Raw genomic sequence first — 27,752 nt, forward strand, 5'->3', positions numbered from 1 at the left:
ATAAAGTTTACTGAAGATAGTTTGCAGTTACATCTGCAGAAGCCAGCTTCAACGCTCTGTTCTATAACACTAAGTTCGGTTAGATGACTTTCAATTTTGCCATAACATGCTTCGAGGTACGAAGATGGTGTGAGTAAGATAACTTCCCCGGAAGCACCGGGCTCTCTTAAATGAACGACAAGGATGGGATTCGAACCCATGCATTTAGAGAACAATGGATTAGCAGTCCATCGCCTCAACCACTCGGCCACCTCATCATGCATTTAACCACTTTCCAGATGAGGGCTGGACTATGGCACATAAATATGTATTTGCAGCTATTTTCGGTACAGACGACATTACATTTTGCAGGAACATCCTTCAAAACGCTAAGAGGGTGCGAGTAAAACACATTCCACAGAATCACCAGGATCTCTCAAATGCCAGAGCATTTGAACGACAAGAATGGGATTCGGACCCACGCAGGCAGAGCACAATGGATTAGCAGCTGATGGAGGCTGGACTGTGGCACATATGTGTTCATGTATGTTTTTGCAACTATTTTCAGTAAGATGACACTCAATTTTGCCATAACATGCTTCCTAGCATGAAGAGGGTGCAAGTAAGTTACCTTCCACGTAAACACCGGGCTCTCTTAAACAAATGACCAGGAAGGAATTTGACTCACACACGCAAAGCACAACAGAATAGCAGTCCATCGCCTTATTCACTCAGCCACCTCACCGTGCGTATAAGTGCTCTCCTAATGGAGGCTGGACTATGGCATATACGTATGTTTTTGCAGCTATTTTCTCTAAATATTACATACAATTTTGCCATAAACATCCTTTAAGCTCTCAGATTGGTCGGCTTGGTAGCGCTGACGAGTGTGGGCGGAGGTGAGAGCCACTTACAAGTGTGGAGTCCCATGAAGGAGCTCCGGATTGAGACTGTTGTTTTGTGTTTACCTTTTAATTAAAGTTGTTGCACGTTCACTGGTTCCTGCGTCAAAATGAGCGAATTTGAGCCACTTGCACATTAAGGAAGCGTTCAGAAAAAAACAAAACACCAGCGAAGAAACTCAACACAGAGAAACATAAACACCTATTGCCAGCTAGCGTTTCGGAAGTGTATTGCAGAGCAACAGAAACAGTGCGCAAAAGCATAAGTGCATGGCTACGCACAAGGCTTGCGCTGTGGATCACGCTAATCACTTGACACAGAAGTATAAACCAGGCTTTATTGTTCAACATTAACTGCAACATGTTTCTTCTAGTTTTGTTGGAGAGAAACTAGACAGAATGCCTGAGTCTAAAAACGGCAGCATAGCTGACCTTGGATTTCTGTCAAAATATGGTTTCAGTGCCCTTGCATTCTTCATTACCTTACCCCAATCCCTGTACAGCCCAATAAATACATCCCAATCTCAACCCTTTTCTCTGCCGTTCAGCGTTGTGACTCCTTGTATACAATGTATAAGTAATTATTTTTGGACAAATCAATAACCTGTTCTGCTGACACAGCATGCACTCATTGGTGTCAGAATGCTGATTGCTGGCAGTTTAAAGTTTGATGCCACCTTGTCGTTGCATGTCCAGATTGGTAGACAGAAGAGTTCATAGCTGTTATAGCTTTTCTTTCGCAGAGGCAATATCGTAGCCTATGAGGTCTATCCGAGGCGTGATCATTGCTGGTTGAAAACTTTACCCAATACCTCGCTGAGATGACTTGAAATACAGTCAGCTCTGGCAATTTTTGTCAGCCTCTTAGTAGGCTTAATGTTCTGTTGAAAAGGATGGCTGTGCTTCTGTTTCTTTAACATGTTGCAACTTTTGTTGAGCTCCTAAACATGCAGCAGGCTGGATTAACCTGAACCATAACATTCTTCAGAATGCAGGCAGAGTGCGTGTAAGAAACCTTCCATGGAAGCACCAGGCTCTCTAAAACACTAAAGCAATTGAACGATGAGAAGGGGATTTGAACCCACACAGGCGGAGCACAGTGGATTAGCAGTCCATCCCTGCCGGAGGCTGGATTAACTTTTACCATAACATCCTTCAAAACGCTAAGAGGGTGCGAGTAAAACACCTTCCACGGAAGCTCTCTCAAACACCAGAGCGAATGAGCGACGAGGATGGGATTCAAATCCACACATGCAGTGCACAATGGATTGGAAGTGCATCACCTTACCTACTCGGCCACCTCATCACGTATGCGCCTACTTCTTTGATGGAGGCTGGACTGCGGCACATATTTGTATGTGTTTGTTTCTGCAATTATGTTCGGTAAGATGACTTTCAATTTTGCCATAACATGCTTCGAAGCACGAAGATGGAGTGAGCAAGATAACTTCCCCGGAAGCACCGGGCTCTCTTAAATGAACGACAAGGATGGGATTCGAACCCATGCATCCAGAGAACAATGGATTAGCAGTCCATCGCCTCAACCACTCGGCCACCTCATCATGCATTTAGTCACTTTCCAGATGGGGGCTGGACTATGGCACATAAGTATGTATTTGCAGCTATTTTCGGTACAGACGACATTACATTTTGCAGGAACATCCTTCAAAACGCTAAGAGGTTGCGAGTAAAACACCCTACACAGAATCACCAGGCTCTCTCAAATACCAAAGCATGTGAGCGACGAGGATGGGATTCAAACCCACTCGTGCAGAGAACAATGGATTAGCAGACCATCACTTTAACCACTCGGCCACCTCGTCACATATGTTGCCACTTTCCTGATGGAGGCTGGACTGTGGCACATATGTGTACATGTATGTTTTTGCAACTGTTTTCGGTAAGATGACACTTGATTTTGCCATAACATGCTTCGAAGTACGAAGAGGGTGCAAGTAAGTTACCTTCCACGTAAACACTGGGCTCTCTTAAACAAATGACCAGGCTGGAATTCGACTCACACATGCAAAGCACAACGGATTAGCAGTCCATCACGTCAACCACTCGGCCACCTCGTCATGCATTAAGCCATTTTCCAGATGGGGTCTGGACTATGGCACATAAGTATTTATTTGCAGCTATTTTCGGTACAGACGACATTACATTTTGCAGGAACATCCTTCAAAAAGCTAAGAGGGTGCGAGTAAAACACCTTCAACAGAATCACCAGACTGTGTATGAGAGAGTGCGTAAATGTATGAGTGGTACTTGCGAAAGAGGGGCTATGAAGTGCGCATGATCAGAAAGAACTGAAGTTTGTGCCAAGACTGGCACCTCCCATATGGTCTGGCGGTCAAGATTCCTGGTTTGCACCCAGGCGGCTGGGGTTTGACTCCTGATATGGGAAGGCTTGAGCGTTTTTGCTTCTGCCCTTTTTGACCAGCAGTCGGAATGCAGCAACCTTAAGGGGGTGGGCTTGTGGATGACTCTTGTTTGCCTTCAATAGCTCAGTTGGTAGAGTGGAGGACTGTAGGTGAGAAGTTTGTAATCCTTAGGTTGCTGGTTTGACTCCGGCTTGAAGGAGGTCTTTTGCGCTCAGAGCTGTTTCATGCCTGTGCAGTTGGAAAATATGTTTGTCGCTAGAGCTCAACGTTCACCATAGAGGTGAGAAGGAAGTTCCCTGACCGGGAATCAAAACAGGGCCGTGCCGGTGAGAGCGCCGAATCCTAACCACTAGACCATCGGGGAAGGGCCGGAAGAAACTTGCCCCTGGCTTGCTTTGGTCTTTTTGCCTGGTTTGGCAGAATTTTGCCCTCAAGCCTAGCTGTGGGCCTCCACGCAAGTATGCTGCAGCTGCTCTGTCAAAAATAAATCTAATGCTTGTAACCTCCTCCTGGCGAGGAGAAAGTCTCAGACCATGGATCACAGTTCTTCTAGGGAGGGACTGTCCCATGCTCTGTGAGAGCATCCTATCGACACCGTGTCCTTATTACAAGCAACAAGCTAACGATGACAAACTAATCAGACAGGGCCAGTGGCGCAATGGATAACGTGTCTGACTACGGATCAGAAGATTCTAGGTTCGACTCCTGGCTGGCTCGCTTTGGTCTTTTTGTTTGCTGTCAGTCAGTGCACTGCGGTCGCCTTTCCCCCCGCTGGAGCTGTTCAGTTCCACTCTGGAGTGAATCGAGTTTCTGGGGCCGCCAGCACAGAGCCCGTGGGGTGCTCCCCTGGTTTCAAAAGGCTGTCCCAACTGCTGATTTTTATTAATGTCTACTACAGCTACACCAACCGTAATCCCAGCCTACTTGTTGCAAAAGTCCCTGTGCAGTTCGAACATATCCATGTCGCTAGAGCTCAAAGTTCTCCACAGAGGTGAAAAGGAAGTTCCCTGAGCAGGAATCGAACCCGGGCCACGGCGGTGAGAGCACCGAATCCTAACCACTAGACCACCAGGGAAGGGTGGCAGAATTTTGCCCTCAAGCCTAACTGTGGGCCTCCACGGAAGTATGCTGCAGCTGCTCTGTCAAAAATAAATCTAATGCTTGTAACCTTGCCCCTGGCTTTCTTTGGTCTTTTTGCTGTACTGTCAGTCAGTGCACTGCAGTCGCCTTTCCCCCCCGCTGGAGCTTTTTCAGTTCCACTCTGGAGTGAATCGAGTTTCTGGGGCTGCCAGCACAGAGCCCGTGGGGTGCTCCCCTGGTTTCAAAGGCTGCCCCAACTGCTGATTTTTATTAATGTCTACTACAGCTACACCAATCGTATACCCAGCCTACTTGTTGCAAATGTCCCTACCACTTAGAAGTCACCCAGCCAACTTGCAGCGTAATCTCTTCCACTTGTAAGTCTCTAAGCTGCAGCAATACCTAAGTGCTCTGATAAAACATGCATAAAAGAAACTATGGCTTTTAACCTCCTTTTGGAGAGGAGAGAGTCTCCGACCCTGGATCTCAGGTCTTCTATGGAGGGACTGTCAGGAATCCTGTAAGAGCATCCCATCCACACAATCTCTTGCAATAAAAACAAAGCAGAATGTGTGGTGACGGAACTCCAGGTTGACAGAGCCTTGTCCTTGTTTCAAACAATGTGCTAACAAGGTGCTGAACAGAGTGCCAGTGGCACAAAGGATAACGCTAATGACTATGCATCAGAGAACACCTTAGCAACCGCCTAGCAACACCTTAGAAACCGCATAGCAACCACCTAGCAACACCTTAGCAACCGCCTAGCAACCACTTAGCAACACCTTAGCAACCCCATAGCAACACCTTAGCAACCACCTAGCAACCACTTAGCAACACCTTAGCAACCCCCTAGCAACCACCTAGCAACACCTTAGCAACCGCCTAGAAACCACCTAGCAACACCTTAGCAACCGCATAGCAACCACCTAGCAACCTCCTAGCAACACCTTAGCAACCACATAGCAACACCTTAGCAACCGCCTAGCAACACCTTAGCAACCACCTAGCAACACCTTAGCAACCATCTAGCAACACCTTAGCAACCACCTAGCAACCGCATAGGAACCACCTAGCAACACCTTAGCAACCGCCTAGCAACTCCTTAGCAACCACCTAGCAACACCTTAGCAACCGCCTAGCAACCACCTAGCAACACCTTGGCAACCGCCTAGCAACCACCTAGCAACACCATAGCAACCGCCTAGCAACCACATATTAACACCTTAGCAACCACATAGCAACACCTTAGCAACCGCCTAGCAACACCTTAGCAACCACCTAGCAACACCTTAGCAACCGCCTAGCAACTCCTTAGCAACCACCTAGCAACACCTTAGCAACAGCCTAGCAACCACCTAGCGACACCTTGGCAACCACCTAGCAACACCTTTTAAACCGCCTAGCAACCACCTAGCAACACCTTAGCAACCACCTAGCAACCGCCTAGCAACACCTTAGCAACCATCTAGCAACACCTTAGCAACCGCATAGCAACCACTTAGCAACACCTTAGCAACCACCTAGCAACTCCTTAGCAACCACCTAGCAACACCTTAGCAACAGCCTAGCAACCACCTAGCAACACCTTGGCAACCACCTAGCAACACCTTTTAAACCGCCTAGCAACCACCTAGCAACACCTTAGCAACCACCTAGCAACCGCCTAGCAACACCTTAGCAACCATCTAGCAACACCTTAGCAACCGCATAGCAACCACTTAGCAACACCTTAGCAACCACCTAGCAACTCCTTAGCAACCACCTAGCAACACCTTAGCAACTGCCTAGCAACCACCTAGCAACCACTTAGCAACTGCCTAGCAACATATATATATATATATATATATATATATATATATATATATATATATATATATATATACACACACACACACACAATGGTTTCAGTTAAAAATCTGAGGTCATGGCTTACTTTTCATCTGTGACGAAACTTGCTTTCATCAATGTGTACAGATATGTTGATCCCACCAATTTGTTGTCGTTTTTTCTTCCTTAATCTCCTCATGCTTCTCACACATACACTTTGCAGTTTTGTGGACATCTCAGACAGAGTTGCACTACTATTTGAGATGCCATCTAACATCATATCCACTTGTCGCATATGGAGACGTTGTGAAAATCTAAATACTGCAATGTTGTATTACTGTAAAAACACAGAATGGAAAAAAATGTCTGCAGAATACTAGAGGTCGGGCTACTAGAGATCACAGAGAATATAAACTTGCCTGTGAATATACTTCACCCAACTGAAAAGGCTTGCATGGGAATGGGAAAATATGGACTTTGTCCTTACACTTTTCCTAATTCGTCCACATGACTTCTTGCACTGCCTGCAAATGAGTAGTACAGTTCTTCATCAAAAATGTTTTACCTTTGGCAATGCAAAACAAATAAATAATTAAATCAATAAATATACAAATTACAATAATCTCAGTCTCATTTATAGTCATTTTATTTTAACCCTTTACTGCAAGGGTGGTCAAACTCAGTCCTGGAGGGCCGGTGTCCTGCACAGTTTTGCTCCAACACTAATCAAAGACACCTGAACATGCTAATCAGTGTCTTCAAGATTACTAGAAATCTATAAGCAGGTGTGTTTGATTAGTGTTGGAGCTAAACTGTGCAGGACATTGGCCCTCCAGGACTGAGTTTGCCCACCCCTGCTCTACTGTCTGGTGTTAACATATGGCAACATGATGTTTATGTTAATTTCCCTGCCACTGTTTCTTTAAGACCAACATTATTATTATTATTATTATTATTATTATTATTATTATTTGTTGTAAAGAGAAGACCTAAGTGTAGCCAATGATGTGCTTTGGTTAAGTCACATGACATGCTGGGTTTTTCTGTAGCGTGATTTCTGACAGACTGACGTTTATTGTGAGTAGTTGCTAAATGCAAATGTAAACGTCAATAAAAACAAAGGATCAAATGATGTCAGATCCACAAAAAAACTGAAACATCACCTCCAGTACATCATGATGACATATCCACAACTCAAATTTATTTGAATCAAATTAGTTTTTTTCTAAATTCATCAAATGTGTGTTACCAAATGGCAACACTGTGCAATAGTGGAACGTGCAATATTGCAATGGGTTAGCCAGCTAGCAAGGTCAGCTGTGAACTATTAATTTGTAACAATAACAACATGAAAGCTAGTAATATAATGTTGATTAGTCATGTGTTAATATCATTTGCATTATGGATAAAATCTAGTTTTCATGGCAATACTACTTTTGAATAGATATGAATACAGGGAGCAGTGTATTAGTGAACACCACCATGTTCTATGGTAAGTGAAAGAAGAAAAGGAAAGAACTGGCTCTTTCTGCAGATGAAAATGAGGATGAGATGGGTTTTAGTGACCATGAGAATGATGCAGAATGGACATCTGATAGAGACAGTTCAGGTAAGTTAGCTCAGAGGCAGATAAGACAGGTGTAGTATAAAACATAGTAGAATATATAAATATAGTTAGCTAGTAGCATCTGGATATACCAGACTTGTTATTTATTTGTTATAATATTAAAGGGCACCTATGGTAAAAAAAGTCTACTTTTCAAGCTTTTTGGACAGACATATGTGCATGTATGGTGTATAGACCGTCATATTGGGGTGATATAAGCACACCCAATGCTTTTTTTTAATTTAACAACATAAAAAACGGTGGACCAATTGGAGCGGTTTTCAGACCGACCGCAACTTTACGTAGGAGTGCTGTCCCCCTGCCCACCAATATTGATTGACAGGCGCGTCATCATATCCTCAGTTTGTTGATTCACGTCCGCCATTTTCAGCGTGAGTCGAAGCGATATCACTAAAGGAACACCCTAGCTCTATTTTTAGATGCAAGGCTCATTGGGCTCAACACAAGAGCAATATTCTCCACATTATCGCTCTAATCGGAATTATTGGTTGTATCTTTAGGTAGGTTTGCAAACATGTGTACTTCTCATTGAGTCTACCTTATACTTCAGCCGTTTGCATTTCTCACGATCCCAGAAGCTCTCTGTGATCTTAACTAGCATGCGTTTTAGAATTCTAAACATAGGTTTCTATCAGGGTACACTCAAGTTGACGGCTGGGCGCCTCGGACCGCTGCAGACTTGAATTGCCGTTGTGTGTACCCTAATAGAAACCTATGTTTAGAATTAAAAAATGCGTGGCGCGATGATTCGGAACACTTCATATTTCTGCTGCGCCACAGAGAGTGTCTGGTGTGCCGTGTCGCGGCTTCGAGCGGCGCATCCGGTGCCTCAGTAAAAGTTCAATCAGTGTGCGTGGTTATTAGTTTCTGTGTACAAGCTTGGCATTTGAAACTAGCACACAGTTGGCTGTAAAACTGTACAAAGACACATATGATTTTGTACTCTCTGCTTGGTCTGTGTCCGAGTCATACATGTACGACTGATTACTGAACCTCTCACTCCTGCTCCTTCTTTCAGTCTGCCCAAACACAGAGCGGGTGAGCTCATGGCTCCGCCCCCTTGTTACATTGGGCGGGAAGCCGAAACTAATTTACATGTAAAGCAACACACCCCTAAATCATCGAACTGTGGACACGCCCCCAACATGACACTTTTTAACACATTATAATAAATAAATCTGAATTGTGTTTTAAACTGAACCTAAACTGGCACACTCAGAAGAACCATAATATTAATATTAAATCTTAAAAAAGAGGTAAACTATGTGCCCTTTAACTGGAAAAAATATTTACATTTACTGTATGTTGTATATAGGATAATACAATATTAGGTTTAGTTTATTAATCTTCAGCAAAAAAGAATGGAATGAATGAAAGCTGCTGCAATATGAGTTGTTGAAAAGCATGTATAAGGTGTTATTTAAAAGTTCTGTGTTAAAGCTTATAATACAGCAACACCAATTAAATCATTTCTAGTAACAAAACTGTTAATTATAAGGAAAGTTTTAAATTTGAAATTTCTAAGTTAGATCCACTGTTGGACGTTGGTGCCGTATGGAAACATATCATAAAGTACGTACCTTAAAAAAAGAAATGTTTCCAATTTTTTTAACAGCACTTCAAGTTAAGCCATTTTAGAAAAAAAAAAGTCCAACAATTTTTAATAGATTGATCATAATGCGTGCGGTAGAGGGTTAAGTTTGAGAACTGCTTCTACATTGAATAAAACAATAGTTTAAACTAATTTAAAAGTTGAAAGCGTTGGAAGAAAATCTTTCAAAAGGTTTTAAACAGTTACAGTACTATAAGAGGGTGAAACTTGTAAGTGCTTAAAACAATTGTTACATTTTAAGCAAATATGCTATAATAGCCTAACAATAACTTACTTTTATTGATCTTACTTTCTGAATAGGATATGGATAATATATATATATATATACTTACCAGATGTAGCCATCTTTACAAGGAGATTTTTCACCATTTTCATGCTTTACTTGCATCGTCTGCATTTTATTTTACCATGGAGTAATCTTTTTCTTTGCATCCACTTTATTGATTTCAGACGTGACTTGTTTGTTTCACTAACATAAACTCTCCCAATGAGTGATCTTAAAAAAGTGCCCATTTACACAGCTGATTAAACCTATTATTTTGACCTAATTTACTTAATAATTTAGATTCATAAACTAAACTGATACAACACGAACTCATGAATTTAGATGCAGCATAATGCTCTAATGGTCTGTTGGCGCGGAAAAGACAAATCCGGAAATGAGCGGGACTTGACGACCCAGATGTTTAAGGGATAGGTTTTATTTTTAATGAAATATTTTTTTCTGAGCGGTTTGCATTCATAATATTAATCTAATTATAAATCATAGTAAAGTTTATTTCTTTTATTATATTCATAACAGCTTTTACAGTCATTGGTCCTGACGATGTCGATGTCACAGGGTACCTGTTACATTTCTAAGCGCTGTCATCACATGGTCGTTTCCGATGACTCAAAATAAACATTATTTAATATTTTTAAACGTTAGCAGGACGATTTTAATTTGTAAATGAGATGGCTAGAAGTAATATAATTCGTTTTTCATTAAATATGACAGTGTTTTTAATCTCTCCCATAAGACATAGAGGGCCGACTTCAAATTACGTGCAGCTAAGCGCCCTCTACAGGAGAACTATTTAAAAGGCGCTTAAAAAAGATTGCCGCCCAAATAAAGTTTCCTTAACGGCAGAAAAGCTAATTTGTACTCCGTGAAGATCCAACCGTGTAAGAAAAGGTAAGTATGAAGTTTCTTGTGATTTGACTGTGTTACTGTTTCAAGTAGGCGTAATGGAAAGTGATCAGCTCGCATCAACATCGATCCATTTTAACTCAGCCTATATGGTAGTCAGTTGTTGTAAACTAGATTTTAAAAAGCATAAATATTTTGTTTTCAAGTACAGAAAGTGATATAGGCAAAAAATTCAATTTAATCACCATCTGTCATGAAAATCTGTATAAACTTCAAGTAATTTTGCATGCTTTATCTTGACCAGCTAGGACCAGGCTGGAAAGGGCTGGAAACCAGCCTGGAAATGGCCAAAACCCCTCTAAAACCAGGCTGGTCAACCAGCTAAAACCAGCCAACCAGCCTAGGCTGGTTTAAGCTGGATTTTTCAGCAGGGTTTGCTTAAATATAAAAGCAAAAAGTAAATAACTGCTTGGTCTGACAAGTTTTCAGGACATTTCAGCACAACACTGTTTAACTAACTGCCCGATGGCCTTAAATGTTTTGCCACCTTCTAAAATGATTTTTAATATTTATAGATGTCACAGTACAACACCCATAAAAACACGACCTAGGAAGCGTGGAGGGTGAAGGTAAGCCTATCTGTTACCTCTTTAAACTGCTAACTTCATACAGTATAATTATATAAATGTTAACACTGTATACAAAAGATGAAATAGAACTGTCACCCTGTTTTACTTCCAGTGAATACAACGAAACCAATAAAGCAAGAAATACTGATGTGGCAGAACAAGGCAGAAGTGTTACAAAATAAAGTTAATGAGCTGGAAGCCTTGAACAGTGAACTTCGCCAGTAAGTAGTGGAGCTTTCAATGCAGCAGCAAAGTAAGAGCTGAACATATTGTTTTGTATAATGTATGAGTTAATACAGACACTGTGTATATTAGTTTGTAGAGATTAGACTGGTTGTTAGTGGTTTTCATGTTTTTATTCTTAAAGTGTATTTTAAGCACTGTTTCTAATAGTATATTGCAGAAAAACTGAATAGAAATTTGGATATTGCATTTGTATTGATTTTACATTCAGATGATCTGATTCCTGGTACATCAGTTGGACGTGGAGAATCCAGTGCCGTTGACCTATTTAGTGATGAGAACGCATCAATGGACGTAGAGTCATCAGTGACAGACGAATCCTGTGATGACGCCTCTTCCAGTTCCAGTTCAGAAGAGACTCAGAGAAGAAAAACAAAAGCAAGAAACAGAGAAAAACAAGAAGAAGAAGGACAAGAAGAATAAATATGACAAGATAAAACAAGGTACAGTTTTAATTTTATGGTAGTTATTTCTGTTTACATCATAATAATTCTCTCACACACACATACAGTTCATGCTCACTCTCTTATACACTCACACACACTTGTACATGCTCTCACTCACACACACAAATACACATGTACATGCACTCTCTCTCAGACACACACACACAAGTACATGCTCTCTCTCTCTCACACACGGTCTTATACAAAATCACACACACCTTTACACACTCTCACTCACACACTCACTCTTGTACATGCTCTCTCTCACACACAGTCTTACACATGCTCTCTCTCTTACACACATATACCTGCTCTCTCACACATATTGTACAAATACACACACACACAAACTTGTACACACAATCACTCACATATTCACTCTTGTACATGCTCTCTCATACACACAGACATTCTTTCTCTCATAGACACACACGTACATGCTCTCTCTCTCACACACACACACAAGCATGTGATCTCTCTCACACACAGTCTTATACATGTTCTCACTCTTAGATAAACATGTACATGCTCTCACTCACACACATATTGTACACAAACTTGTTGCATACACACACACACACACACATTCACACTTGCACACTCTCACTCACACACATATTGTACACACTTGTTGCATACACACACGCTTGTACACACTCTCACTAACACACTCACTCTTGTACATGCTCTCTCACACACACACCTACATTCTATCTCTCTGTCTCAAATGTTCCTTTTTCACGCTCTCACACACACACAGATGTGCCAGTGTTAATGATACTTCTTTCTATAATTTTACGTGCTCATTAGGCTCAGGATAGGTGGTTGCATTGTGATTATTTGGTCATGAAGGTATTCATTGTTTTAAATAGTTTTTCAGCTAATAATGTTCGTGATGTCATACATCGCTACAAAAGGCTTTTGAAGCTGACAAGATGTGGAGCAACCATGACCAGAGCATTCCAGAGAGAAGGTGTCTCTCGAAATGCAGTGGCCCAGCTCGCTCCAATTGCAGAGCTGTACTTTGCTAACAGGGAGCAATTTAACAGCATCAGCTTCACACCAGAAAAATGAACAGAGTTCGCTCAAAAGTGTAGAGAGCTCATTGTTGGAGATGTTCACATAAAAGTCCTATCAGTGAAAAGGAAGGGTTCACTTTTGCCTTTTTGTCTGAATAAGTGATTAGAGTAGATTTGCTCTGTCGCTTATTGTTAAGGCCATGTTTATTGTATGTTTCTTTGTTCAATAATGTTTCTGTTTACTGTTAAAATGTAGAAGCAAAAAAGTGCAGCACAATAAGCTCAGCTTATAATGCCAAAAATATATATTATATTGAGATCAGATGCAAAAACCTCTAAATGCCGTCTAAATTCATTAAATTTCTTTCCCTTTTTTAATCCTGGGTCACCACAGCAGAATGAACCACCAACTTATTCAGCACATGTTTTACACAACAGATGCAACCCATTACTGGGAAACATCCATACACACTCATTCACTACGGACAATTCGAGCTTACTCAATTCACCTGTACCACATGTCTTTGAACTTGTGGGGGAAACTGGAGCACTCGAAGAAGCCCACATGGTATACCACAGAAATGCCACCTGACCCAGCCGAGGCTCAAACCATCAACCTTCTTGCTGTGAGGCAAACGTGTTCTAAAATTAGTTATTTTTCAGCCTACTATGATAAAGACAATGAAAAAAAACATTCTCAGTGGGTAGCACGTTCGCCTCACAGGAAGAAGGTCACTGGTTCGAGCCTCGGCTGGGTCAGTTGGTGTTTCTGTGTGGAGTTTGCATGTTCTCCCAGTGTTCGCGTTGGTTTCCTCTGGGTGCTCCGGTTCCCCCCACAAGTCCAAAAACATGTGGTAGAGGTGAATTGGGTTGGCTAAATTGTCCTTAGTTCATGTGTGTCAATGATTGTGTATGGATGTTTCCCAGTGATGGGTTGCAGCTGTAAGGGCATCCGTTGCATAAAAACTTGTGCTGGATAAGTTGGCGGTTCATTCCGCTGTGGATGTAACAACAATTGTTCTTAATTCATGTTCCTGAACCAAATGTTTTCTTTAGCTTAATTACCTGGGCTGTTAATTTTTTTATTTTATTTTTGTTTTGACAGCAATAAATTAAAAGCAGTTGGACGAACTAATGACTCTGGTATTTATTTGTATGTTCTTGTACGTGTGGTGCTGTTGTGTCTTTGTCTTCAAATACTTGCATCAGTGTCGCTACTACCTGACTAGTAGCCATGCTGTCTGTGATGTTGGCTCCTTACAGTCATTCAACAGCATTTCTTAGGTTTTCACTTCATTTTGATGGGCCCAGCGTGACAACAGATGAGCTGATAAATGAACCTTAAAGTAAAATAACTGTCTACTGAAAGTTAGGTTAAATGCAACAAATAGTTAGTTGAACACTCTTAGATTGTACCTAACCCTAATTTTATATTTGATTAAAGTTCATGTTAAAATATGTTGCGTTGCTACTTATAGGCTTCTGAATGCTTACTGAAAGTCTATTCATAAACTGGATAACAACTACATGCAGAAAATAACAACAAACATCTTGGTGGTCAATGTTCTGAAAACTTGTTGAGGATTTGTTGCATATCTACTAATACATTGTTGAACATCTGTTGAAGATTTGTTGCATATCTACTGAAACACTGTTGAACATCTAGAACCTAAATTGGTAACACTTATCTTACCGAAAGTTTAATAAATGTTTACATGCTGTAGACATTGTATTGATTGCCTAAGAACATTTAAAAGACAATCTACAGATACTACCCAGATGAGAGTAAACAGATAAGAACTTGAAAAGTAACTTATGGTCAGCAGACTATCTAAAGGGGGACCATCAAAATAAAGTGTTACCCCGCTCATTTTTTTTGTCTGTATAATTGTATATGTTAGACTGATTTAGATCAGAAGTCCACTAAATGATCATTAACTGAAGTCACAGCAAAAGCTGCTACAACTATCTTAGAAACACCATAGATAGCACCGCACCGCTACTTTTTCTATGACAGTCGCAGGGCTCGTCCGGGATATGAACCTAGGACCTTCGAGTCCTGTAGAAGCAGTCTGCAGTGCCACAAAAAATTCTGTGAGACTGATCCAGTCTACTCTTTGTTCATGTTGTTTTTGTTACGTGTGTCAGCAACTCCCTGGAGGCATATTACAGTTCCCAGGCAGTAAAAAACAGCCCAGTGGCCTAATGGATGAGGTACCAGCCTTCGAAGCTGGGGATTGTTGGATTAAAGTACCAACTGGGTTGTCCTTGATGCAGTTCCTTTTAAGTTGACTGTGCAAGACAATCCAGTGTGACCTTTAAAAAGCTAGGTTCATACCCTTAGGTCAAAAAGACATGACAATAGAAAACTCCTCAGAGAAGCAGTTTTGTCATTAGGTGTACACACCAGATCGTCTGAATGCAAAATGGCATAGGGATCCTAAAGTACTGTTTTTGAGTTACAAGAACTTGCTGAGCCATACATCAGATATAACAAATGTTAGTGATGACCCAGTGGCCTAATGGATAAGGCATCAGCCTTCGAAGCTAAGGATTGTGGGTTCAAGTCCCATCTGGGTTGTCTTTGTTGGGTTACATTTAAGTTGTGTGAAACAATGCTGACTTGTCTTCTCAGAACTTAGGCGTGATGATCTGAGGACAATAGTTAGCTTCGAATTCTCAGACTTGTTGCACACTTCAAATAAGATTCATCCAATCTTGCTTGAATCTCACTGTCAACCCCGTGGCTTTCAACTAATGGTCTCATGTTAGGTGGATGATGATGAAATGCAAACAAGAAAATAAGGTTGTGATTTCAAGTTAATGAGAGTGGCCTTGTCTGGAATTTGAAACTCAAGACCAGTCACACCATACGCGAGAACCATACCCCAGGACCAATGAGACACGAATGTGGATGATTGCACAAAGAAAATGTTTGTCCATTAGTTGCACACATCTTATTTGACGGAATGCAAACTGGCATCGAGATGCTAAAGTGCAGTTTTCCACGAGTTGGCATCTTGTTGAAGGCATACAAAAAAATCCATGACAAGCGATTGGCGAAATGGCCCAGTGGCCTAATGGATAAGGCATCAGCCTCCGGGGCTTGGGATTGTTGGTTCAAGTCCCATCTGGGTTGTCTTTGAAGGTCTCACTTCAATTTGGGAGCAATGTTTGGTGGATAAAACACGGTAGCTGTGAAAACCTTCTTGAGATGTGTTTGCATGTCATTAACTTCCTGCATTGCCATGCATATTACCTGTTATGACTAAAAGGGTATTGAGATACCTAACGCAAAAGGCCATTTTGAATCCTGCATGGTGCCTACAGAGAAGAGACTGTGTACTAACACTAAAATGGTGCTTGCATATAAAGCTGGTGCGTTGGTGAGGACTCTTAGTCCTGTATATTAGCACCAATTTATTGCACAGGTGTACATTAACAGCTTTATTTATACACAAATTGTCTTCCAAGCAGGATCAAACTGTTTCGTTCTGGTTGCCAGGTGAACTGAGCAAAACCATCCCTGTGCAGGACCAGAGATGGATTGCCCACACCATATTTCAGGGCTGAACAGAATGGTGGCTGGTGTCATAGAGCGGTACCGCCAGGCAGCTGTTCCACCCCCAATGCTGCTCTATGTGGACTGTGGCTGCTGCATATATGAGGGAGCGACCAGTAAGTTGCAGAATAGGTTTGGAGAATGGCCAGACCTTCACATAAGGCTGTGGGTGGGTGATAACATAGGGTGTGGGTGATCTGGCATTTTATGAGGCGGTTGGCTGTGGGCTGCACCACTGATGCCCATCCGCTATACCCCACCTTTATGGGATGCCTGTCCGCCTGTATCTTTGAGTGGGATGCAGGAGATCTCAGCCTGTTGCGGCAGGCTAAAAAAAACAGCTGATGCAGGAGGGTGTGCCATCTATAAGTGATGACATGGTGGACAGAAGCATCACCAAAAAGGATCTTAGCCGTTACTGCCGCAGGAGGACGCGTGGCGAGGAAGACACCATATGCCTGATTGAGAGGCTGCTGCAGGAACTCGGGGGAGCAAATGGGAGGGACCTTATGGGTGTGCCCTTAATGGATAAGGTGCGCATGGAGCACATCTGGCGTGTTCAAAAACGTCCTGTCAGATGCATCCAGGATGTGCCTGGAGTGCCACTCTATACAAAGGTAGGCACCACCACAAAGTCTGGGGTCATCCTGACAAAATATCGGTGTGCTAGAGGGTCCACATCCCTGGAGTCTTTTCACTGCCACCTGAACAGGTTCATTCCAGGTTGGTATCTCACATGTGTGAACTTTTAAATAATTTTTAAAATGTAGAAAAGTGTGCCTTTTTATTAATTTGCTTTTTTCTGTTACGAACCAGTGCCAATGCACTGAATTTTCAACGATATCTCCTGGAAGGCCTGAACAGGTGGAACCAGGATTGAGGGACTGCGGCTGTGACCAGCAAGCCAGCATCCCTTCTCACATACTCCGGGGATATGGCCCACTCTGTCAACACCAACAGCCTGAAGGTGTTTGGTCGGGCTTTTATACCAACATTCAGGCCTCCTGCCCAATACACCGGTATGTCCTACACTTAACTATGTGCGTAATACTTTTGGTTTGGGGGTGTTCATTGTTATTTATTTTTATTTTTTTACTATTTGCATCACCAAAGCCAACCATGCGGTGAGTGGCAAATACAGAAGTCTAGATATTATTGAAAGTCTTTGTAGTATTATTATGGAATGCTTTAAATATGATAAGTCGTATATGTCTGTGTCTTTTTGTTCTCCATTTGTAGGAGATATAAGGACACCACCTCTTTTACCTGTAAATAAAATTATTAAAACGAAATGAAAAAATATTTTCCTCTTTCGCCCCTTTTTCTTCTCTTCTTTCTCTTTTTCTTCTTTTTTCCTCTTTTTCTTCTCTTTTTTCCTCTCCTCCACTTCTTCCCCCTTCTTCCCTCTCTTCCCCTCCGTAAAAGCCTGTTGTTCCCCAGCTTTGGCGCAGTCGGTTAGCAGCTGTTAACCGAAAGGTTGGTGGTTCGAGCCCACATAGGGAAGAATTAAGCTTTTCTCTGCCTTGCAACTGCTAACACGTGCACTGGGCATAGACCCTGGGCCACGTGCTGTCTGGCGTTACAAGATGACATCAGGATTTAGCAGAAGTTTGTTGTCCAGTGCCTGGATTGGCCAAGTTACTTATTTCAGTTGACTTAAAAACACCATCAAACTTTACACAGGTAGGGAAGGTATTGATCAAAACAGTGACTTTCTCTTAAATGAGCATCTCACAAGCCTGGCTAGCTCAGTTGGTAGAGCATGAGACTCTTAATCTCAGGGTCGTGGGTTTGAGTCCCACGTTGGGCGTTTCTGCTACCTTTCTCTCTCTCTTTTCGGCAGCTTTCATTTGGATGCTTCGAGCATACCTATTAAGACAAAGTTCAGCGTTTCTACTACAGTCTCTGTGGTGGAATCGGTTAGTGCGTTCGGCTGTTAAGCATAAGGTTGGTAGTTCGAGCCCACCCAGGGAAGAATTAAGCTTTTCTCTGCCTTGCAACTGCTAACACGTGCACTGGGCATAGACCCTGGGCCACGTGCTGTCTGGCGTTACAAGATGACATCAGGATTTAGCAGAAGTTTGTTGTCCAGTGCCTGGATTGGCCAAGTTACTTATTTCAGTTGACTTAAGCTCAGTCGGGAGAGCATGAGACACTTAATCTCAGTGACGTGGGTTCGAGCTCCAAGTTGGGCGTTTCTGTTACCTTTCTGTCTCTCTTTTCGGCAGCTTTCATTTGGTTCATCCAGCAGACCAAGTGAGACAAGGTTCAGCGTTTCTACCACAGTTGGTATGGTCAGTCTGAGTCCCTGTGGCACAATTGGTTAGCGCGTTTGGCTGTTAACCGAAAGGTTGTTGCTTTAAGCTCATCCAGACGAACGAAGGCTTTTGCTGCCTTGCAACTGCTAACACATGCCCCGGGCAAAGATCCTGGGCCACGTGCTGTCTAGCATTACAAGTTGACATCAGGATTTAGCAGAAGTTTGTTGTCCAGTGCCTGGATTGGCCAAGTTACTTATTTCAGTTGACTTTAAAACAGCATCAAACTTTACACAGGAGGGAAGGTATTGATCAAAGCAGTGACTAGATTGAATGTGTCAAAAGCCTGGCTAGCTCAGTCGGTAGAGCATGAGACTCTTAATCTCAGGGTCGTGGGTTCGAGCCCCACGTTGGGCGTTTCTGTTACCTTTCTCTCTCTCTTTTCGGCAGCTTTCATTTGGATTCTTCGAGCATAACTATAAAGACAAAGTTCAGCATTTCTACCACAGTTGCATTAGTGTCTGAGTCTCTGTGGTGCAATCGGTTAGCGCGTTCGGCTGTTAATCAAAAGGTTATTGATTCGAGCCCACCCAGGGAAATGTAAAATGTTTTCTTGATGTTATTATAAATGTTATTACAGATTATTTGTGCTTACATTCTAAGTTTCTTTTTAAATGCATTTGTCATGTTAACTTGTGTTGAATTCTTTAACTATGAATTGTAAGTTAACTGTGTAAACTGTGAATTGTAACAACAAACTTCATTAAGTTCATTTACTCATAATTTTAAGTCAACTGTGTAAACTTCTTAGTTGTTACAACAAACTATATTTAGTTGATTTAACTCACAATTTTAAGGCAAACAGGTAACTTTTTCAGGTTTTTGTTTTAACAAACAATTTTTTTTTGAGTTGACAAATCTTTTGTTCATATAACTTCGCATTATGTTGTATCAACTTCATTAAGCAATCAAATGGATTAGGTTGACTTTAAAAAATTTGTTCACTCAACAATTTTACACTATTTAGTTGCATGTACTCACATTTGTAAGTCAACTTGAACTGCTTGAAGAAGTTGATACAACACAAAATATTAGAACAATTAGTTGAAACAAAAAAACCCTTCAAGTTAATATAACTCACATTTATAATTACAATAAACTCAAAATGTTAAGGCAACTGGGTAACTTACTTTTTTAAGTCAAAACAACAAATCATTTTTACAGTGTGCAGTAAGCAGTTAAATTAGTGTCCTTATAAGAATACCCCCTTTTGTAAAGATTTGACATTGGACATGGTCGTTGGCAATTTAGGATCTGTCACTGCTATTTATTTTCAGTTAAGTCAACTCAAACAAATTTTGTCTCAAAACTTGTGTCTGTAACATTGTGAAAAAATAATATGGTCATATGTTAAATTGTCCAATCAATTAAAAGGAGTAAAAATAACTACAAACCAAATGTACTTAGAATACGTAATTACATTGTAAGCATGTGACAATGAACAAGCATAGGACAAACAGCTAAAACATTTCTGTTTGTCATTTCTGTTTCTTAAGTAAGATTTAAGTTTATTTCTGTGAAGTGTAAATTATAAACTATAAATTATATCTGAATAGGTTAAACAGAACTATAAAGGTTTATAGCGATAGTTTATTAATTATATTATAATATAATGCTATATAATATAATACCAAATAATATGACATAATATAATACAATACAATTTAATATAATGTAACATAATACAAAAATAAAAATATATATAAATTAATACAATATAATGCAATATAATATAATTGCATTTAAATTAATAGTTTATACCAAAATAATGCAAACATAATCATTTTAATGGATTGATTCACATATTCAAATATATTTATGGATTTAATAATGGTTGGTACACTTTAATTAGTTTAATTACATCCGAATAAAGGTTGGAATAATGTTATTAATGTTTGATTAAAGGTGCAGTAGGTGATTATGTCAGGGTTCTGCCACTCTGGTCTTGTAAATTCTTGTTTTGGTGGCAGAGTCCGGACACTAGCTTTGTTTTGTCTTGTCCTGTAGTGCTCGGCGCGAGTTTTCTTGGGTCGAGCACTTTTGTCATTGTCTGGGTGCGCGCGGACCGTGCGCGCTCCCGCTTGATGCGGGCGCGCGGGACGCGCGCTCTTGTACTCGTGTTTGTGTTTTGTTTCGTCAGCATCGCGCTGTTTCATTCTCAGCGTCTCAGCCTAGTTGGTTTCGTATGAAGGTAAATCAGTTGCAAAACTCGAGAGCTTGCAAATGTAAATGTGAGCACTTGTGATAATAATATTTGTATGTGTATGTTGAAATGTACACTCACAGCTCTGATGTGAACAGCTGAATCCCTCGATTTGCACACACACACAACAATCCACACACTTGTGTTTTGAATTGGAAGTTGCAGATTAATAGTTGTGTATTTGTAAAATGTCATTCACAAATACAAAATGACAGACACACGTGTGCACGGCAAATTTGATTGCATCTTTGCTCTACAACCACAGGTCGGCACTCACAACCTCTCAGATTCGTCAGTACAACTACAAATCTCCCGCGCTCTGACTTTTGCTACACATCTCCCGCCATCTCTGTAGCAGAACTCATCTGTGCACTTGCAAATGCAGATGCGCGAGCAGCGCGGGCCGGGGGAGGGGCGGGGCAGGTGTAAAGCTGTTTGATTGGCTGATGCCTGACCAATGAACAATGCCAGCAGCCAACATGACTGAGGTGCAAAAGAATCATTTCCCACGATTATTTTATTATTTAGGGTTTATTTCAATTCTTTTCTGAAGAGATTCTTGTTAAAAATCATTAATCTGCGGAAATGTACATACCAGTAAAAGAGCAGCAAAGCCAGTTTATTGGCTAGAGCCAGCCAATGAGATGGAGCGTTTCTGTTTGTCAGGACACAAGGCAGCTCACGTTGTTGGAGGCCTCGAGCAATCAGAGGGTAAGTTATGATTTTTAATAATCATCTATATGTTCAATACTGTTAGCTAAGCTAAGGACTGTGCTAGGTGCTTCTCTAGTTTGTTTTTATATAAGAAACAGTTATGAGTTATGTAGGAGTTGCTTTCAATCATGGTATATGGTTCTAAAAAGATACGATTCAACCCACATGAAATAAGTTGTAATGGTATTTATAGTAAATAATATTACGTTTTTGAACCATACTAACTATAGTAAACTGTATTATACTGTATATATTGCAGTATCTGCAACTTTGTTAATGAATGCAACAGCACACTGTAGTATAAACTAGCATGAACTTTAATAAATTGAAGTATATTCACACACACACACACACACACACACACATTAATAGCAATTAAAAATAACACTAGGCGTTTCAGTTTCTCACAGATCATACCGGTTTTTGTTATAATAACCTGCATCATATCTGTCTATCCATCTATCTATTTACATGTTTGTGTACAGTGTGTCCTTTATATCACTTTTTTAATTATGAACGTTACTAACTATAGGTTATTTCTCAGTTTCCTGTAAGGATGGAGTGACAGGAGAGATCAGCCTGTTTCAAGTCGATGACTAACTCAGAGAAGCTGCATAGCTTGAATAGGATGTTATTTATGCTAAAGATGACATGATGATCTAGCTCATCTACAAACACTTCAAAATGATTCAGATCATTCAAGAGGAAGCCGACCATTTATTTTCTCTTTTTACCTGCCAAGATGACTACAGATTTGAACAAAACACACACTCACCCACACACACACACAACTTTTATTTTGATAATTGTTTAATGCAGTATTTTTACACTTTACTGTAAGGCAGGGGTGTCAAACTCACTTCCTGGAGGGCCGTAACCCTGCATGTTTTTAGTTTCAACCCTGCTTCTACACACTTAAGTAAAAGTTTCAAACAAATCTGAAGGACTCAATTAGTTTGATCAGGTGTGTTTAATTAGGGTTAGAACTAAACTTTGCATAGCTGCAGCCCTCCAGGAACTGAGTTTGACACCTGTGCTGTAAGGGAAATGTTTAACATTAATTTGTCAAATAAAATTTACAGTGCAAATAAGTGCAGTGCAAATGTCTAGTTACTTGTATTTAAATATTTCAGGGTTTTTCCTTGTTCATAATGAGATGGAGGTGGTAAATCCAACTTCATCATTACCCATCAAATGTTATCTCCTCTTTAATCCTTTGCTCAAGCCTTTACTAATGGTCAGAAAGCAAGCCATTGTGTAAAGCTGGTTGATGCTCGCTGTAATAGAGAGAGATGATGACTGTTCAGCTTATGTTGCTTAACCCTGCAGATGAGATGCTCAAAGTGGACCCTCAGCCAAGCGATGGACACTGTCTCCCTCACCTAGTTGCTTTTCCTTTGAACACACATATTATGTTGAAGGATGCAAGTTGTGGACCTAAATCAGATGTAATGCATGTAGATGTATAAATCAGAAAGAAATGAAACTGCTTTAAAATGTATTAGGTTTTACATATAAATACGTGTTCTTAACAGATTTGTTTCAACTTGATATTTGCATAATAAATGACATTAGAATGTTTAGTTTTAAACATATAGCTATATTTCAATTTTATCAAATTTAAGCTATATATATATTTTATTTTTTGAAGTATACTTCAATTTATTAAAGTTCATGCTAGTTTATACTACAGTGTGCTGTTGCATTCATTAACAAAGTTGCAGATACTGCAATATATACAGTATAATACAGTTTACTATAGTTAGTATGGTTAAAAAACGTAATATTATTTACTATAAATACCATTACAACTTATTTCATGTGGGTTGAATCGTATCTTTTTAGAACCATAAAACATGATTGAAAGCAACTCCTACATAACTCATAACTGTTTCTTATATAAAAACAAACTAGAGAAGCACCTAGCACAGTCCTTAGCTTAGCTAACAGTATTGAACATATAGATGATTATTAAAAATCATAACTTACCCTCTGATTGCTCGAGGCCTCCAACAACGTGAGCTGCCTTGTGTCCTGACAAACAGAAACGCTCCATCTCATTGGCTGGCTCTAGCCAATAAACTGGCTTTGCTGCTCTTTTACTGGTATGTACATTTCCGCAGATTAATGATTTTTAACAAGAATCTCTTCAGAAAGAATTGAAATAAACCCTAAATAATAAAATAATCGTGGGAAATGATTCTTTTGCACCTCAGTCATGTTGGCTGCTGGCATTGTTCATTGGTCAGGCATCAGCCAATCAAACAGCTTTACACCTGCCCCGCCCCTCCCCCGGCCCGCGCTGCTCGCGCATCTGCATTTGCAAGTGCACAGATGAGTTCTGCTACAGAGATGGCGGGAGATGTGTAGCAAAAGTCAGAGCGCGGGAGATTTGTAGTTGTACTGACGAATCTGAGAGGTTGTGAGTGCCGACCTGTGGTTGTAGAGCAAAGATGCAATCAAATTTGCCGTGCACACGTGTGTCGGTCATTTTGTATTTGTGAATGACATTTTACAAATACACAACTATTAATCTGCAACTTCCAATTCAAAACACAAGTGTGTGGATTGTTGTGTGTGTGTGCAAATCGAGGGATTCAGCTGTTCACATCAGAGCTGTGAGTGTACATTTCAACATACACATACAAATATTATTATCACAAGTGCTCACATTTACATTTGCAAGCTCTCGAGTTTTGCAACTGATTTACCTTCATAATTTGCCGCCATAGGTCAGATGATTAGTCAAAAGACTGCTCAAGAACAGAAACGCTTGCTTAAAGAGATCCAGAGATACAACCGACAACATTATGGTGACCATGTGTGTTGTATGACACAGGTGTTGTATTAAGATGTATCTAACATATATACACACACACACACCTACACACAGTCTCTCTCTCTCTCACACACACACACCTACACACACACACCTACATAATCCTACAGTGATTCCTACAATACTTCATATGCTGTTTCAAATGTCATTAGCTGATCTGCAGCTGCTCTGTGTGGTTAATGATGTCTAAAGTTAGTAAATGTGTCTAAACATGTCAAAGTGGCTCAAAACAGCATATGAGAGACAAACATTTGATAATTCTTCAGTCAATACAGACTGGTTAAAAACTCTGGCAGGAGCAGGATGTATATGAAGTTATTTGCAAAAACATAACTCAATTTTTTTAGAGATTTTTGTAGTATTTTCAAAATACAAAGTTTTATTTTGCTACATTGTGTGGCTGCTGTATTTTGTAGTTTATTTTGACACATGTAAAATTAGTATTGCACATTATAAGTTAATTAACATGAAGTTATAATATGGTTGTTTCTCACTGTTTATTGTAATGCATTAGCCAACGTTTAATGAATCTTTGTGACTTTAACGTGTTACCTTTTCCTTTAGTCCTGCATTTGACCCATATAAGTGCAAGCACGCACGCAGACACACACACAGAGTGAACATACACCCAGAGCAGTGGGCAGCTATTGCTTCCAGCACCCGGTGAACAATTGCATGATTTGATGCATATATATATATATATATATATATATATATATATATATATATATATATATATATATATATAATTTTTTTAATCTCTCATTTACACTGTTATAGACATCTCTAAAATTAATTGAAATTAATAAAAGTTATAATTTACCACAGTAGTTTTGTTGTTCCACATTTTCACTTTGTCCTCCTTCTGTTGCCTGATTCACTCGATCTTGAATCCCTTCTCGATTTCGAGTCCAGTTAACGTAAAGTGTCTTTATGAAATATTTTGACGGTTAACTGAGACCAGACATGTGAGGAATAGTCTGTGTTTCTATTTAAAATATCAGCTTTGACAAATGTAGGTGCTAACAAATCCAAACCACCAACAAATTCCCATTAAATACTTCTCATGAAAGTCAAGCCCTTTTTTAAAATGACCCATTGTTCATGTTGTCGGAGGAAACACTTACATACATCTGTGCATTTGTCTGAAAAGCATGTTGTGAAAACTTCTACCATTTCTACATTATCATTTGTTGTGTCTGTCTGGTGTTGGCCTTGGCAAAAAGCATCTTCAGCTGCAGGAGTTCAACAGAAATGTAACTCTAAAAACTGAGTGAAAGGCATCACAACGGAATGAACCGCCAACTTATCCAGCATATATTTTACGCAGCAGAGGCCTTTTCAGCTGGTGTCACGGTGGCGCAGTGGGTAGCACAATCACCTCACAGCAAAAAAGGTGCTGTTTCAAGCCCCAGCTGTGTCAGTTGGCTTTTCTGTGTGGAGTTTGGATGTTCTCCCTGTTGCTGTGGGTTTCCTCCGGGTGCTCCGGTTTCCCCCACAGTCCAAAGACATGCGATATAGGTGAACTGAATAAGCTTAATCGGCCGTAGTGTATGTGTGTGAATGCAAGAGTGTCTGGGTGTTTCCCAGTGTTCGGTTGCAGCTGGAAGGGCATCCGCTGTGTAAAACAAATGCTGGAAAAGTTGCCGGTTCATTCCACTGTGGCGCCCCTGATTAATATAGGGACTAAGCTGTAAAGAAAATGAATGAAATATTTGTAATATAAGATTTTTTTACTGTATTGTTATGATTATTTGGAATAAATGTATTATAATAGTCTTGAAATTATAAAATTATTTGTATTAATACAGTTAATAAAACAAAACAAATTATTTTCAAGTCAGACACAAATGACCAATACTATGCTATTTTTACTACACTTAATTTATTCCACTGAGAAAACATGAACATCAACATGTTGACTACACACAAGAATTAACTTGACTACACACAACAAAGTGTTACATTTGCACACACACTGTTAAGGCAGTGGTTCTCAAGCTGTAGTACACGGAAGAATTGCTTAATAATAAAGAAAAAAATGAACACACTTCAAACCCTTTGATGCGTACGATAACACAGATGTATTCAGCACTGGGTGTTGCCTGGAGCGAGCGATAACCGATGTGCTTGGAATGTTTACTGCATCGCATCTGCTTGGTTCAGAGCCATAAGAAGAGGCCTTATCCTTCTCATACATGTATTATGTCCACTGATGTCCACTGCTGTAGTTTTCATTGAAGGGAATGCTGACATGAATTCCAGCAGGCTTTTTTAAATAGCAGAACAGGAGTATTATTGGCCCAAAAGCTTAAAAAATATAAGATGCAAGATTTGAATCTTGATGAACATATTGGTAAATTACTTCTTGAAATTTAAAACACACATCTCATATTTGACTCATCAATGTCTTAACAGCATACATTACAACATCATACAGTACTCCACCTTAGAAATATTGCTAAATTAGGACACGTTTAATGCTTTACATGGCTAAACATTTACTTTATGCCTGCATGATTCACTGCTATTACTGTAACCCATTACACTCTTAACCCAAACTAGTTGACTTTATTAGAAAACTCCAAAGAAACCTGTTGCCTTAAACCGCTTATGTATTTACACCAGGTGAAACTAAACAGCCCTACTTGAATCAACTTAGAACCTTTACACTATTATTGGACTTGCGGTAAAATGTTAATTCGAGTAGGGCTGTTTAGTTGTATCTTGTATAAAATGTAAGAGGTTTAAGGCAATGAGTTTCTATACAATTTTCTGGTAAAGTCAGCTAGTTTGGGTTAAAGGGATGGTTCACTATTTACTCTCTGCAAACCTTTTTTATAAAACTTGCAAGTTTCTTTATTGTGTTGAACACAAAGGGAGTTTTTTAAGGAAAGCTGAAAACCTGAAACCATTCACATCTATAGTAGGAAAAAACAAATGCTCTGGAAGTCAATGTTTACAGGTTTTCATCTTTCTTTAAAATATCTGTTTTTGTGTGTGTTTAACTGAAGAAAGCAACTCAGACACATTTGGAACAAGAGAAGGACGAGTCATTAATCACAGAATTTTCATTTCATTTTCATCTCTTTAAGAGTATACTGAAAGAAATGTCCTGCTCAATCTAGTTAATTCAGCTAAGTGTGTAGCCCCTTGAGTACTTAAAGAGAAATCAATACAATGATCATGTCAGTCCCAGCTTAATAATAAGTTGATGAATATTCTTATTCAAAGGCTTC

The 27,752-nt window shown here is 40.1% G+C and overlaps 7 non-coding genes across 7 annotated transcripts; 6 read left to right on the forward strand and 1 right to left on the reverse strand.

Moving 5' to 3' along the window:
• Positions 1-1,612: 1,612 nt before the first annotated feature.
• On the forward strand, positions 1,613-1,753 carry LOC130224198 (U4 spliceosomal RNA). The gene has a single exon (XR_008837267.1). It is a non-coding gene; the product is annotated as a U4 spliceosomal RNA (small nuclear RNA).
• Positions 1,754-3,377: 1,624 nt separating this feature from the next.
• trnay-gua (transfer RNA tyrosine (anticodon GUA)) lies at positions 3,378-3,464 on the forward strand. The gene is given in 2 exon segments: positions 3,378-3,414; positions 3,429-3,464. It is a non-coding gene; the product is annotated as a tRNA-Tyr (tRNA).
• Positions 3,465-3,909: 445 nt separating this feature from the next.
• trnar-acg (transfer RNA arginine (anticodon ACG)) lies at positions 3,910-3,982 on the forward strand. The gene has a single exon. It is a non-coding gene; the product is annotated as a tRNA-Arg (tRNA).
• A 286-nt stretch (positions 3,983-4,268) lies between these two features.
• Positions 4,269-4,340, reverse strand: trnae-cuc (transfer RNA glutamic acid (anticodon CUC)). Its single transcript has one exon. It is a non-coding gene; the product is annotated as a tRNA-Glu (tRNA).
• Positions 4,341-15,385: 11,045 nt separating this feature from the next.
• trnar-ucg (transfer RNA arginine (anticodon UCG)) lies at positions 15,386-15,458 on the forward strand. The gene has a single exon. It is a non-coding gene; the product is annotated as a tRNA-Arg (tRNA).
• Positions 15,459-18,176: 2,718 nt separating this feature from the next.
• trnak-cuu (transfer RNA lysine (anticodon CUU)) lies at positions 18,177-18,249 on the forward strand. The gene has a single exon. It is a non-coding gene; the product is annotated as a tRNA-Lys (tRNA).
• A 792-nt stretch (positions 18,250-19,041) lies between these two features.
• Positions 19,042-19,114, forward strand: trnak-cuu (transfer RNA lysine (anticodon CUU)). Its single transcript has one exon. It is a non-coding gene; the product is annotated as a tRNA-Lys (tRNA).
• The last annotated feature ends 8,638 nt before the right edge of the window (positions 19,115-27,752 follow it).

The sequence above is a fragment of the Danio aesculapii genome, chromosome 4, assembly GCF_903798145.1.
Source record: "Danio aesculapii chromosome 4, fDanAes4.1, whole genome shotgun sequence".
Lineage (NCBI taxonomy): Eukaryota > Metazoa > Chordata > Actinopteri > Cypriniformes > Danionidae > Danio > Danio aesculapii.